Here is a 15420-nt window from a genome sequence, read left to right as displayed (position 1 = left end):
ATAGGTTGTTCAATAAGTTTTGTCGTTCGATAAACTTATTGTACAATACAATAGGTATACTGATTACATTCTCGTACTCTGCCGCACAGTGCAAAGCAATAAAGATCGATCCACTCACAGTTGCCTTCCCGCACTCCTTCGGCTTGGGTTTAATTATTTGCCTAACTACCCTGCTTGTATTTCTAACAATAAAATACAGTTTCACTTTTATACGAGATGTTTTTCAAAACAATAATACCTTCTTTCAAGATCAATTTATCATGCCACTAGAAATCAAATAGTCCTTTTCCAGATCACAAATTGAAGCTTGGTTACTTGAATACAAGCAATTAAAATAATTCCATGTCTGTGTATGACAAGGATGGATACGCAATACGAATAATTTAATATCCAAATATTTTATAGGCATGTTAAGAAAATATTTGTATACACAGGGTGTTTCAACTAAATTGGATTATCTAAATATTTGTCTTATTTATTGTTGTGCAAAGGAACTCCTCAGAATAAAATTGCATTATTTCAAGGGACACATGGTAACAGTGGAATGAATTTGTTCTCAAAATTAATTTTTTAACGAGATTTTAAGATTATCAGTATTGTTTTTTTAATAGAACTCTTTTTCTAATATTCTATTAGAGTATAAAAAACAAATTCAACGACCTTAATAACCACAGCGATCCGATTATTTAATCTCAAGATCATTTAATCCGACCCTAGCCTCGGGGACGACTACAGAATATCAGTTTATTTTTCTAGGAGAACAGTGCAGTCATACCTCGTTCAACGGTACTTGACGCATCGAAAACGTATTGCAAAACAAATTTTAGATGAACCAATGTTTGATGTTAGCGTTACTGTAATATTTGAACACTTTATAAAACCTTATTAATATATTAATTTCTATTATAGTATCGCAAATTCTAAAATGAATGAACAAGTTGAGTGTGTACGTGTGTGAGAGAAAGAAAGAGTGTGGGAGCAAGCGGAGGAACGAACGACTCACGCAGAGGGTTCGTAACTGACAAAGGAATGACAAAGGAGGGCTAGTCGATTAGAGAGTGGAGTTTTTCCAGCGACCACCCGAGAGGACGGCCGTTGGGTAAAAGAAAACATGAATAAAGAAAACAGTGTCTCTGTGGACAAGAGTTGTTTCGAAAGTTGTTCGAAAGAGTCGTTATCGATATCGTTACTAGTCTGTATTACATTTAATCACTTTAACCGTACATATATGCTCTTATTATTAATAAACTTCTGTCAGAGACATTTTATTGATAATTTTTCTACACTGTAAATAAATATTTTACTATTTCATCGCATGTTTCTTTCAAAATACAACTTTTTTCAAACGTTGAGATATGTTAAAAATCATTTTCTTCTTAACATTCTGTTTCAATTTTATTCAATTCCTGTTTTAGTTATTATCCCAGCATTTTCTTTAAAATTATTGTTGCTTTTCTAATTCGCCGATTTAATTTATTTCAATTTTTATATTGGATGCACATTTGGGGTTTGAGGTGGAAAACGTAAAAGTTTTAGACAATTGTACAATAAGTATTCTTGTATAATTGATTTTGCAGTTTATGTAAAAGACCTATTAAAATTCGCATCAATTGCGGATAACTATATGCATTAAGCATTCTAAAAAAATAAAAACGACACGAAGGCAATTGTATTTGAGCAGAAGAAAATAGTTTAAATTTAAAGGCTTTAAAGTTATAATTAATCAATAACTTGTATATAAATTTCACTAGCATGGCTCCCAGTGAATTTGAATGATTAATTAACGTATGTAAGGAAAATTATTCAAAAATATCACAACGTTCTCGAAAATCGTATCTATTCAATAAAATGTTGAAGCCCAATATCAGCTACGGAATCATAGACGTGTGTGAATTGTCATTATCATCAGTAAGTATTTGCAACCCTTATACTCCCAACTTTGTTTTAATTTTCGAATAATTTATCGTTCAGCATTCATTTATTTTTCAAGAATTATTATTTTATTAATAATATTCTAATGTTGTCTTGTCACAGCATATTAGTATTATTATTTATATTATTAATAATATGAGATACTTCCTTCGAAATTTAATACTGAATGTGTAAATTTACATATAACAATTGTTGTTTTTCGATGTTGATTACAAACGTCGTTAATCTGTCCAGTATGTACAATAAATTTTAAATGCACCCAAAAATAGAAATTCAAAGGAACACTTTTTATCTATCATATTTTAGAAGTAGAAAAGTAGGATCGAACATTGTCGTGTATAAACTACAAATAAAACCTATTGTTCATGTAACTGAATAACTACAGGAGTTTTTACCAAAAAAATTAAACACCAATTAGATGTGCTGAAAAGAAGGTAAGGACATAGAAAGCTGTCTTCTGCAATACATTAACTGAAAACAGTCGTTGCGGTTTAGATTGTAGGTTACCATGTAGATTGCTTTCTGCCCATATACATATGTTAATTGCATAGGTTCGCCACATTATCTCTTGTAAATCCTGCTTTGTCGGTGAATAAAATAACTGGGAATGTATTCCAGCATGCTTTCTCAGAAACCATTTACAAAATGTACTTCTTGGAGAATAATTGGTTTCCACAAGTCTTTACACTCGTTACAGATGATAAGGATAAAACAACTGTCTACACAAGATACTCTACACTGTGGCTTGTGAAAGTCTACGACACACGTAATATTCTCGCAATACTTCCCATGGGATATGCAGCAACTTCATTAAGAATTGTTTGCTGTAATTAGGATGTAGACACGTTCCCTGGTCACCCACGATCATTCACCAGACAAATATACCAAATTCTTGAAGGCATCCATTAATTGAAAAAACAGTTGGTTCTAGAATCTAAAATCCTACTCACTTTCATTACTATTTATTTAAACATGCATTAAATGTGTTATTGTCCACTTCAATGGACAATTGTCAAATGTGTTATTGTCACTAGCCTACTTATTATTAATTATTTCACCAATTTTAACACATTACTACTTCTTATAAGTATCTATCACATTTGATACGTTAGAGAAAATTAAAAATATTAATTGTATAAAAATATGTAGGTATTTATTAACAAAATTCAGAGAAGTAGACAAATTTAACGTAACTAAATAACAGCATACTTCTATGTGTTAGTACAAACAAAAATTGAATGTTTATACGTTTATTATTTTCTTAATAATTTGTATGTCCTTCTTTACTTTTCAAATTATCTTATTTGAAAGAAATTTCTACAGTCGTATTATCGCTTTTTGTGTATACCTATAAAGTTCTTATCTATCCTACCATTGTAATAACTTCTGATCAATATTATGACAGGAAGGCTACCAATCTTTCAACAACTAAGTATTTTATTTTTCAATAAAATTAATAATTTTAACCATCGGATAAATCCAAATTAAATTTCTTTTCATCAGTGAACATAATATTTCTCCATGAGGGTGAGGGTCAAAATACTTAAAATAACTTTGTATACGTCCATTAATTGCTTTTACAATGTAATGATTTCTCGTAATGAGTCGTGACTGATTAGCTTGTTCAACTATTAATAGTTTCCGAGATGCATCTGCAAAGGATGACATTTTAGCAATGTATAAACTACAGCAAACGATCCTCACCATAAACACATTCACCATACGTCGCGATGGTAAGAGGTTGAGATATAAACAAGAGTTAGATCTCAAAGCCAAAAAAGAAATCAGATCTAATTGTTTTAGATACAATATCTCTTTCCTCTGATTCTTCACAATTTCCATTTATTTCTATGTAGTGTGGTTTCGAATTTTCCTCATCCGCAGGCCTAAATAAGATAGCGCGTGCGGTCGAACTTGAGTTAAGGTAAACATTTGGCGCCAATCGGTCCGCTGGCTTTCCTGGAAGGCAGGAGTATCCTTTACAAGGTCTTGCGCGACGAACGAGCGTAAGAATGCATGGGGATGAAAGGGAATACATGTGGTTCGGAGAAAGTGAGGTATGTTTGGAAAAGAACGATTAGGATGGCCGAAGGTGACCGAATGTCTGAAGTGAGAGAGACTGAGGATTGGAATGAAAGAGAATGAATGGGCATGACTATATAGAGTGCGAGAAGAACGTTAAGGGACACACAGTATGACACAGTATGACGCCGAGAGTATGTCCGGAGAGTGTGTCGCGGACAGTATGAATAAAAAGACGATAAGACGAGACAATTAAAAGACGTACCAAGTGAAACTAATCACCGACACTACGTCTAATACTATTATCACTGTAACTTATAATATAAATATATATATATATATATAACAGTTATTTGGGGGCTTATACGGGGATCAATCACTCAAGATCTCTTCTCAAGTGATTTGAAGAGAGAGAAAAACAACAGTAGCAATGATTATATACTTTCACTTCGTTCGATTACTAATTTTAATTAATTTGTCCATTGATTTATTAGTGAGTAAGATTTATTAGTCATAATTAATGATTCTTAATAATTATTTCTAAGACGTTTCGCTACTATCTATTAATATAATTTGAACCGAGTGATATTTTCCTTGTGAATCGTGGCTTTCGATACTCTGTGGTGGAAACTTGGAAACCATTAACAGTTGAACAAGTTAATTAATCGAAATTCATTACAAAATATTAATATATTGTTAAAGTAATCAAACGACGTATGAAGTTGTTAAATATTTTGAAAACAGTTCAATATACGAAAAAGAAGACTACGAAATATAAAATATACGTAAGTTCGATTATCATCATATTCATACTTTGAACACATTTGTGACAACTTTCCCATTGTTTCTCGGGAAAGTGATAAGGAAATTTTTTGTCCCTTGGAAGATAATCTAAAAAATCCTGCATAAATTTTTCATTTCCAAACAATGCCAAACAAGGGCAATTTTTAACCCTCTCCTTTCTTGTGTTTCTTGGTTAACATCAGTTTCCCTTATATTGTTATATTTCTAATAGCTTGTGATTTCTAAGCAAATAATTTCTTCTTAAATTTATACTGCCGCATAACAAATTTCGCACCTCTTTTAAAATTGCTCGTTTTATTGGAATGTTTTACTAAATTATAATTGTGACACCAATTAAATACATTTCTTTCTTTATGAATAGTATCAGTTGCATTTCACTTTTGCTTAGTTTCCTCCTCCGACTGATTCTTAAATTAAATATTTAATTTGAATATTTATTTACCTAACTGTAACTGATATGAACGGAACAGTTGAGACAACTGTTTTTCGATTAAACTCGAAGAACAATTGAATTTGCTATTGTTATGACCTTAAATGAGCTCAGGATAATTCCTACACGTAGGAGGGCTAGCTTATTAGTACCCACGGAATACGATGTATATTAATCGGTATTTACCTTGTATTAATCGCTTTATAGGCAGATTAAACCTCCACAAATACTGGTAGATATCGATTAACATAAACCGTATTACGTTAGCACCATTAAGCAAGCAATCCTACATATAAATTAGTGTTGCTAGGCATATTTTACTGATAAGTCCACCAACAATTTACGATGAAACGCTATTTTTAGAAAACAAAATGTTTCCAATATTCTTGAAGTTCCATTCTGTACTATATGTACTGCTGCATTAAAATACGAATACTTGCACTTGATTATTACTAGACGAAAAGAAACGTATAACACGACTCCCACATTCCTACGTGTAAAAAAAGAAAAAATGACACAACTTTTAAAGTAAAAGAGAAAATATATAATTTTCAATTTTCAAAAGAGTAGTTTCATAGATATCATGTCAGTACATCGCATAATCGTGCTTTTCGGATTAATCGTAAAATGTACGTTAAGAATTTATAGTTGTATTAAGCAAATTTTTGCTTGTGTCAAATGTTTAATCTTTGTATAGAATAAAAATAGGATGAATAAGGTGAATTTCCATTGCTTCACTGTAAATAATGTTAAGAATTGAAAACAAATATTTTGTTAGAATATAAATAAATGTTTTGTAATCGCTTAATAAATATTATATAAGCAAAATAAAGAAAGAGTTACAATAAAAATTCATTGGACGCAATAAACGTATAGGAATATGTCAAATTAAAAAAAATGGAAAGCGTATCAAAGTATGGCGTCCGTGAGTTACATATTCATGTAGAAGTAAAACATAATATAAACTTATTTTAAAACTCAACAATTTCGTCAATAATTTCTGATGAGAAAAAAAAGAAACCTGCTTAGGTAAACCATTTAATTGACAAGTCAGTTAGAAATACAAACAAATATTTTACGTTATAAATTTTTGAACTTTATTTTGAATTGTTCATATTTAATTTATTTATTTAAATAGTATACTTTCAATATTTTATATTATTCTGTACTAATACTAATCTTAGATAATAAGACTAATAATAGACTTCTATAGCAGAGAAATTTATGAAAAAATCTCTTCTGGAATATATTTCCAGAATTATATTATGGATTAATAATATATTACTTATATATTAAAGAATAAAATATATTTTAAAGAAGAAATTGATATTTTTGACTCTTGGTAGCTGGAGATTATTTCCTATTTTTTTAAATTTATAATTAATTAAAATTCGAAATTACGTAAATATCTTTATTAAGTATTTACGAAATACGGTAACAAAATGAACCGTTATTATTAGCACAAAAATAATAGATAAGTTCATTGTTGTTTTGCCAGCATTCCTTCCAACCTTTCATAACTTAGTTTACTCTTCTATAATACTATTATACAACAACATGCAGTGTGGTAACGCTAAACATTTTATAATATAAAAAGAAATGTAGTTTTTAAGGAACAGTTAAAAAGTAGTTAACGTATAAATCTAGTATCGTAATACATTCGTAACAAGAGAAAGTTAATATATCGACCTTACTTATTGCGTATTATTGAAAGAAAATAAAAATAAAAACTAATATTGATACTTATTTTCATTCAATAAAATTAGATTACAAAATTCTTACACACACAAATCTTTAATACAAATGGAGAAGAGTCAGATTGTACGTGACATACATATATTGAGTATTAAAACCGTTTGTTGTCAAAGTGCACTCAGATCGCAGTATCAATCGTATTGAGCGGCTTTTTCTTACAAGAAGAAAAGGAAAAAAAATGACGCTTAAAACTTTGCAACTTTATTTCGGTAAATGAACTATTGTATTGTTGCAAAAAACAATACTTTTTAATCATAATTTATTATAATCTTATATTTCTGTAACGCAATGATAATCCAATTACCAGCTTCTTCGTTTAATTTTTTATATTTAAGGACTCATCTGACATTAAAGCTGGAACTACTTGTTAAATTTTTCTATATTCGATTATTTAAATTCTTTAACGATTCAAATATTTAGCAAATATAATTCGAATAATATTCGAATATTTAAATGTTACGAACATACACTGGGATATTTGTAGTACATTATATATGTATATATATATATATATACATATATATCTATTCGTATAGTATAATGTAAACTATAAATCAGGTTTTTTATGATCATCGTGTTTTGTTATTTTCCGACATAGGAAGAAGGGAAAATATCTCGAAAAAATAATCATAAACAATTTCGGATAAATTCTTTTAACGGAAAAAAAATATTTTAAGATTCTCTGATCATGTTTTGGCTATTAAAAAATAAATAGTAACTCAGATTTAAGGAATAAAATTATCCTCCATAATCTCATCACCCCAATAATATCTTAAAATTTATTTTATGTTGATATTAAATATTTATATATTGCCGTTTCTTTACCTAAGATTAATAATTGTAAAAATTTTGTTTAATCTATACATAGATGATCGTAAGTCTGCACGGATGTTCATTGTTAAAATATAGGTAGCAGAAGCAATCAATAACAAGGCATTGCGAATTTCTACTCTTTCAATAGAAGCATTAGTAACTAAACAATGGGATAACAAGACCGAACGTGTTGTCTCGTGTAAAATCCAGAAACTGGAAGTTGCCTAAGGCACTCGTTGTCGGTGGAAAATTTGTATAAATGCACTATTCTCTAGAAACGTGATAAGTACAGAAAACTATAAAAATGATTAAATTTGCATTTTTACGAAAGTAGAAATGGTCCGACATAAATTTTATAAATCATAAAAATGATCCAGTAGAAAACTTAAGTGAAAGAAAGTATTTAGAAAAGAATATTTTGTTATGAATTTTCAATCTTTTTCCGAGTAAGACTAATAATGTTAATGTTTAAAAATATACAGATTTTTCTATTAAAATTTAGCTTCATCTACAGTTTTCTCAAATTAAAGATTTTGTCACTTGTACTAATTTTCCTCTGAACTCTTCACATTGTAATATAAACAAGTTTAAATATTGTTACGTCACTAGTTATAGGCTACTTCGCGTTTTAAAAATGAATTTTAAGATTTAATACGGTTACTTCAAAATTACATATTTCGATTTACCTTGATTTCTACTATATAGCTATGTAAAAGGAATCATGGATTATGTAATAAAAAAACTCAGTTTAACATTAAGATTTGATAACTGACACCATTTTTCAAAAATTACATCTTACACATAACACATCCTATTCTATCATTACATCACCATCGCTAAGTTTTGCAATATCTTCATTAGCAACTGAGATATTGATTTGTAACAGATGACGTAACTTATCCTGTAGATTACCTTGAAGCCTCTCATGAAACTCGCCAATTAGTTGTTGTTCTAATTGACATTCAATTTTCAAAGACTATATATGTATATAGACGTTTTACCTCCTTTCATGGTGATACTATGTATAATACATAACTTCAACAATCATTAGAGATATTTTTTATTTCTAAAAAAATAATTTTCTACAAATTATAGTAATTGGACCCCCTTATTTGACGATATTGTATATAATAGTACGTAACTATAATATTTATTAGAGATATTTCGTATTTTTAGAAAAATAGTTTTCTTTAATTATCAAATGAAACCAATCGTTATTATCGATTGCACTAATGATACATTTGACATATTACCAGGACATTCAACTTAATATATTGCGTACTTTTGTTTAAAAAAGATACTAAATATGGTCCATTTATCGATACGATGGGTAAGAGAACACCTTTAATAATCAAACAACTAAATTATATGAAAAACTACAATAATATAAAAGTAGTGTACGCTATAAATATGCAAAATTTATTTTATTTTAATTTTTTAATTCATAATTACGATTTTTTATGGGACACTTGCTTATATCGTACGAAACAGTATTTAATATTTCACAAAAGTATTTAGAAAATACCGATATGTCTATGTAGCCTACTTGAATAGAAAAAAAGGACTCCTATGCTTTTCTAAAATGAACATATTTAGAGAACTTACTATATTTCTTAACTTATTATCAACCGATAGGCGTAAAGCACATTTTGAAAGTCATTTATGGTAGCGCAAACAATGTGATAAATTTAATACACAGATTATAATTTACAGTCTATCTAACAAGAGAGGGTACGGCAAAACTTGAAAATTATTTGCAATATTAAGTTGAAAAAAATACACACATACTTCATAATATAGACTAAGATGATTTATTATTAGTATGGTGTCCAATCACTCTCATTATCAATAATTAATTGACATCTCCGAGGCATACTTTCTACTAGTTTTATTGCATAATTTTGAGATAAAAGTCTCCACATCAATCGAATTTGTCGGACAAGCTACTTAACTATATCGATTTTCTTTCTTCTAAGCTTACATTTTAGATTAAACATCAATCAGATATGCATCTAGAAATTCAAGCACATCAACACGATTTCCTTTCTTTCACGTAGTGTTCACTCGGTTTCGATGCTTCAGGTCGTTGTCTTCTTGTAATAACCAATTTTCATTTCTCATTGTAAACCACCCTTGGACACACGGTTAATAAAGCCTTTGGGTAGATTCTAACCATTCTTGTAGTATTCAAGTTGTTCGTAAACATGTGTAAAGTCCCAAATTCTTGTTTCGTTAAAGAACCCCAAACGTGCACTTTTACCGAGTATTTAACACTCCGTTGCATGAGTCTGCTTGCAGGAATACACCAAGTATGAGTTATTGAAGAACATTCCCAAAAATACAACTCGTCGGAAAAAGCAACATTGTCCCAATTGCAGTTCAAATTTGCTTTCGCTCAAGCGAGTCTTTTTTCGACATGTTTGTCGCACAGTAGCGGTTTTTTTAATTGTACTACGAAATTTCACATTATTGACCAATAAACGTCTTCTTATGGTTTCACATGCTATATTTAGACCTTTCTTACATAAAATTATTTGCCCACCAAATGAAGATAATCCAAGAGTTTTCTTAAATGTCCGTAGTAACAGTTCGTCTTCTTTTTTCGACGTCTTTGGTATAGTGCCACGATTTGTCAGATCATCGACGTTTTTTTACCTTCAAATATCGTTTTATCCACTTACTAACAAATGTTTTCGATTTTTTCATGTACCTAGCAACCATTGAGTACGACATTTTTGGTCCTTTCGGATGCGAACATAGAAACACTGCTTCGTAACGTGACGCGTATGCGACACTCATGGTAAAATATGTAATACTCTGACTGAGGATAGACGATAACTGAGCATTTCTGTACAAAGCATTTTAGAGGAAGGGTCAGGATACCTACTCGAGTGAGAATTTCCCAGCTAATAGTTCACAGGAAAAAGTTTTACCGAACACGCTCTTATTAGATAGACTGTAATACGTGAGAAATATTTTAGAAATGGATTCGATACTTGAAATCAATGAAATACGATCATATGAACATATAAACATATGTCCCATTTTACCTTGCTTTCTGAGTTATATAGAATTCTGCCGCGACAATTTTTGATATCTAAAGATGTCCTTAACGTTTGTTCAAAATATAATGTGAAAAATAGAACATTCAATAGGTCAATAGTGTGCATATTACTTTTTATTATTCCAAACAACAGTCGTATTACTATATTTGAAAGTTTACAAGTATTTGTTCATTTTCCGTATAAAGCGGAATCATAGTTTTCCCAGACGCCTTGCCTTTTCCCACGCGATATTTCCCATGACCGGAGCAAGGACATCCTTATACAGGGTGAATCATGAAAAAGGGAACTCCAAAATATCTCCGTTATTTATCGTTACATCGAGAAATTTTTTACAGCAAACTTTTACTAATTTAAGAGCTGCATACAGTGACAGGATTTCTTTTTTATGGAATCACACATTTTTTATCACAATATACAGAGCATGCGTATAATGGTCCTGTAAGGTTTCGAATGGCTCTATCAATTATTTCGGACAAAATATTCATGCAAGAGATAATTATTTCTGTTCTTTTATATTCTCTGGAGTGGTTAATTCCTCGCAACAGACAACCCACAAGAAGAAATCGAATAGAGTAAAATTAAGTGAACGTGCTAATCACTGTATCGGTCTATTACATCTAATCCAACGATTTGTATATTTAATGTTCAAAAATTCTGTTGCAGCACGAAAATAATGTGCAGGACAGCCATCATACTGCACCCATATTACTTGGCGAATGTATGAAAAATTGTTTTGTAAAAAGTTCAACAATATATTATCTTGTAAGAGAGTTGCATATCTCATTATGTTTAATGTACCGAGAATAAAATACAGTCCAATTATTTTACCACCAAGATTTCTACACCAAATATTGATATTCCAGACTCCAGAGTCTTTGTTTATCAATTCATCGTAACCATTAAGAATTATTGTGATTTCAGTAATACATATTTTTCAAATTTATTTAACCATGATTTGCGATAGTATTTTCATCGGTAAATAATAGTTTACCGAAGAATGTTCGATCATTAATGGCATTTTTTTGAACAATTTGTGTAGTAATCGTATGGAAGTTTGTATTTACTGTAGTAAGAATATTAATTACATTTTCTTCATTCGTCGCACTCTTCACTTTCACAGGTTTCTTAGGCTCAACACCACCTGTAGAGGATTGCAGCTGCGTTTTATGGCGGGACCGTGCTTCGAGTTTGTTAGAGAAATTGTCCACATGGCTACGGCACGGGCCTGTCACCGAGGGTCCGTTTATTTGTTGTTCGACTCGAGGCACGGAGCCAGTGATAGCTATTTCCCGTCATAAACCACTGCAGGCACTTAGACAGGGACCCTCCGCATCGCCTGGCACGCGAGGCCCTAGCGCCGTTTGTTGCATCATTCAAGATGCTGGAAAATTTAGCCCAGGCCTGCGGGGGTTTGGACACCCTGTCTACGTCGCGACGCCCCCACCTAAGCCCCATAGCGATGGGCATGTCCTAGATTCGGCGGGACTAGGACCCGTCGTAATTGGTCAGGCATTCGTCGCCACCCACCCTTAATTCAAGGGAGTAGGGCGAACCGAGGCGACGTTTGCACTGACCCGAGAAATCTCAGGTTAGTTGCACAGAATACCACCAAGACAATAGAACCAAGGGTCGACGACTAGAGTGTACAGAGTATCGCCAAGGGCTTACAACCAAGGCGTACAGAGTACAGCTAAGAGATCACGGTTAGAGTTTTGGCCTGAACGCACGGATTGACGTGTGAAGCTTCCGGCGTTAGTTCCCACAAAGAACTTGCACTCCTCGAGGGAATTACCAGCAATCCCTCGAGCCTCCACGGAATCTTGGACCTTCGAGGAAGTTCGGCAGCCGACTTGTGCATCCAGTGAGGCGCCGTGTGTGAGGACAACGCTCAACACCCCCCTGGACGTGAGAGCAGCAAGCGGCGGAGACCTCGAAGGCGGCATTACAACCTCCATCGGTCCAGCCTAGTGGACAACGATCAACAACAGTTAGTCCTTCCAACGGGAAGGTGGTCCTTCGAGTCATCTATAGTCGGCACCCATCGTGCAAACACATTCAATGCTCGAAAGATCCTCGAGATCTACCACGAGCAACTACATTTTGGTCCTTCGAGCCGGATCTGAACCAGCGACCTATGGTCCCACGAGCTGGATAATCCAGCTACATTCTGGTGTTGAGCCGGATCATCCAGCAACATCGGTCCTTCAGAGAGGACCAGCCAGAAAGCAGCCACTGTGTCCGTACGAGTCGGACAGTCGGCTGGAATCTACAGTCACGAAGCATTTTGGGCTCCGTGCAACGTGCACGTCGGCTTGTACATCCAGTAAGGCGCTGTGCGTGAGGACAACGCTCACCAGCCCCCTGGACGTGAAGGCAGCAAGCGACGGGCATCATCGAGGGTTGCTACACCCAAAACTTGGACCACAGCGACGAGGAGACAACCGAAGGGGGCAGCATCCAGGACGGCATCAGCCCTAGGATCCGGACAGCACGAACAACGAGTATTCTGCAGGACGGTCTACGGAAGCCGCCTGAAGCCGCCAATCCACTCCTCTTGTCCGTGAGTCATTTATTGTTTCAATCTGTGTGTTGATCGTGTAAAAATGGAGTCCGTAAAATCACTTGTTCTCGAACGAAGGCTTGTGAAGTCTAGGTTGACCAGTTTCGGAAAATTTGTCGAGTCAGCAGACGTCCGCGCAAATTTAATCGCTTTCGAAAAGCGCGTTCAGTCGAGTCAATCCCTTCTCGAGAAATTTGAATCTATTCAAGGGCAGATAGACATGTCCTTAATAGACACCCCGCAAGCGGAAGCACAGGTAGACGAGCGCGAGCAGTTTGAGGAGAAATACTTCAATATTATGGCCGCCGCCGAAACACGAATAATAGAGGTTCGCGGTCAAGCGGCGCCTAGCACGGCGTCGGCCACCTCCGACAGACAGGTACCGTCCGATCCTCATCCGGCGGCGCAGTTACCTGTCGTACAATTGCCAATCTTTACCGGAGATTGTGGGCAATGGATTCGGTTTCGGGACACCTTTCTCTCCTTAGTCCACAGTTCGGATAAGTTGTCTGCTATTGACCGTTTCAACTACCTGACGACTTCGTTATCGGGTGCTGCGGCACGAACAATTGAATCATTTAGCGTGTCAGCAGCCAATTATGAATTAGCTTGGGCGCGGCTTAGGGAAAAATACGACGACCCTAGGCTATTAGTGAACCATCATATTCAGTCCCTCCTAGAGATCGAACCGACTAGGCGACAGGATGGTAAATCACTCAGTGAGTTCGCGGATAGGGCAGTTAACAACATGCGTGCTCTCGGGTCACTGTTGGAGCCCGCGAGCCACCTTGATGCTGTTGTTAATGCGGCACTCGCGAAAAGGTTAGATGTAGATTCCCGTGATGAATGGGAGAGGCGAGCCATGGGTTCGAAGACGCTGCCCACGTTTCACGAGTTCGTCGGATTCATTGAGCAACGATCTCAATACCTTCTTCGTAGGGATGCGAGCAACGTTCCAAGTTCCCTACCAAGCGCGAAGACAGTAATTAGGAAATCGCGTGAAGTAGTGGATAGAACGTTCTCCCCAGTGTCGCACGTCGCTAGCAAGGCTAGAAAATGCGTAGTGTGCACTGGTGATCATTTCTTGAACAATTGTTTAAAGTGGAAAGCCATGCCCGTTTCTGAACGGCATGCAATAGCAAAACAGGCGCGGGTGTGTTACAACTGTTTGGCTCCCGGTCATGGAGTCAAAACGTGCACACGAAGAACGTGCCTAAAATGTGATAAGAAGCACCACACCTTATTACATAAGGAGGAGTCGGATCCCGAGGAACGCGAGGTAGAATCGGATCCTCCCACCGTGTCATTTCACAGCTCAAGCGCGGCACAACCCAGGACCCAGTACACCGTCCTTTCCACGGCGGTCGTCGTCGTCATAGGGAAAGGAGGGAACAGGTACAAATGTCGCGCTTTGTTAGATTCGGGTTCGCAAGCAAATTTCGTGAGTAGGGAATTTTGTGAGCGGGCCGGCCTGCCGTGTCAGGCATTCGAATATATGGTAGGCGCGTTGGGGCGCGTCAAAGGCACCGTCCGGTCTACTACCCAGGTAAAGATGGAATCCAGTAGTAGAAACTTCAAGGCAAACCTGGAGTGCTTAGTAATAAAATCAATCACGGATAGGCTACCCAACATGCCGTTGGAAAAGGCAAACATTCCCACACCCTACGGAATAAAGCCCGCTGACCCAGAGTTCGGAGTCCCGGGGAACGTAGATCTACTTATAGGCGCCGGCCTATTCTGGGAGCTCCTGTGTGTCGGCCAGATAAGGGTGGGAGCCAGCCACCTTCTGTGGCAAAAGACACGACTCGGGTGGGTACTAGGTGGGAGCCTACAGTGGCCCGTTTCGAAAGGTAAAGTCAAGCTTGCTTCCGGATTGCACGCAATCACCACTGCGAAATTAGAGGCAGCGGTTTCGCGTTCCGGGAAGGTAAAGAAGTTCGACAACGGCGGGCGCGTGAGCGACAGTGGTCGCACCGAGAAACGTTTAAAGGGGAACGCGACGCGAAATAGAAATGGCCGGTTCGTGGCCGCGATACCAC

General features: G+C 35.2%; 1 protein-coding gene across 1 annotated transcript in view; it reads right to left on the bottom strand.

Annotated features, from left to right (window-relative positions):
* Positions 1-15420, bottom strand: part of LOC143149106 (uncharacterized) — a 62447-nt gene that overhangs the window by 10636 nt on the left and 36391 nt on the right. The window lies entirely within an intron of this gene.

This window comes from Ptiloglossa arizonensis, chromosome 7 (genome assembly GCF_051014685.1).
Source record: "Ptiloglossa arizonensis isolate GNS036 chromosome 7, iyPtiAriz1_principal, whole genome shotgun sequence".
Lineage (NCBI taxonomy): Eukaryota > Metazoa > Arthropoda > Insecta > Hymenoptera > Colletidae > Ptiloglossa > Ptiloglossa arizonensis.
Note: the sequence above shows the minus strand (reverse complement) of the source record. Positions and strands in the feature narration are given on the sequence as shown.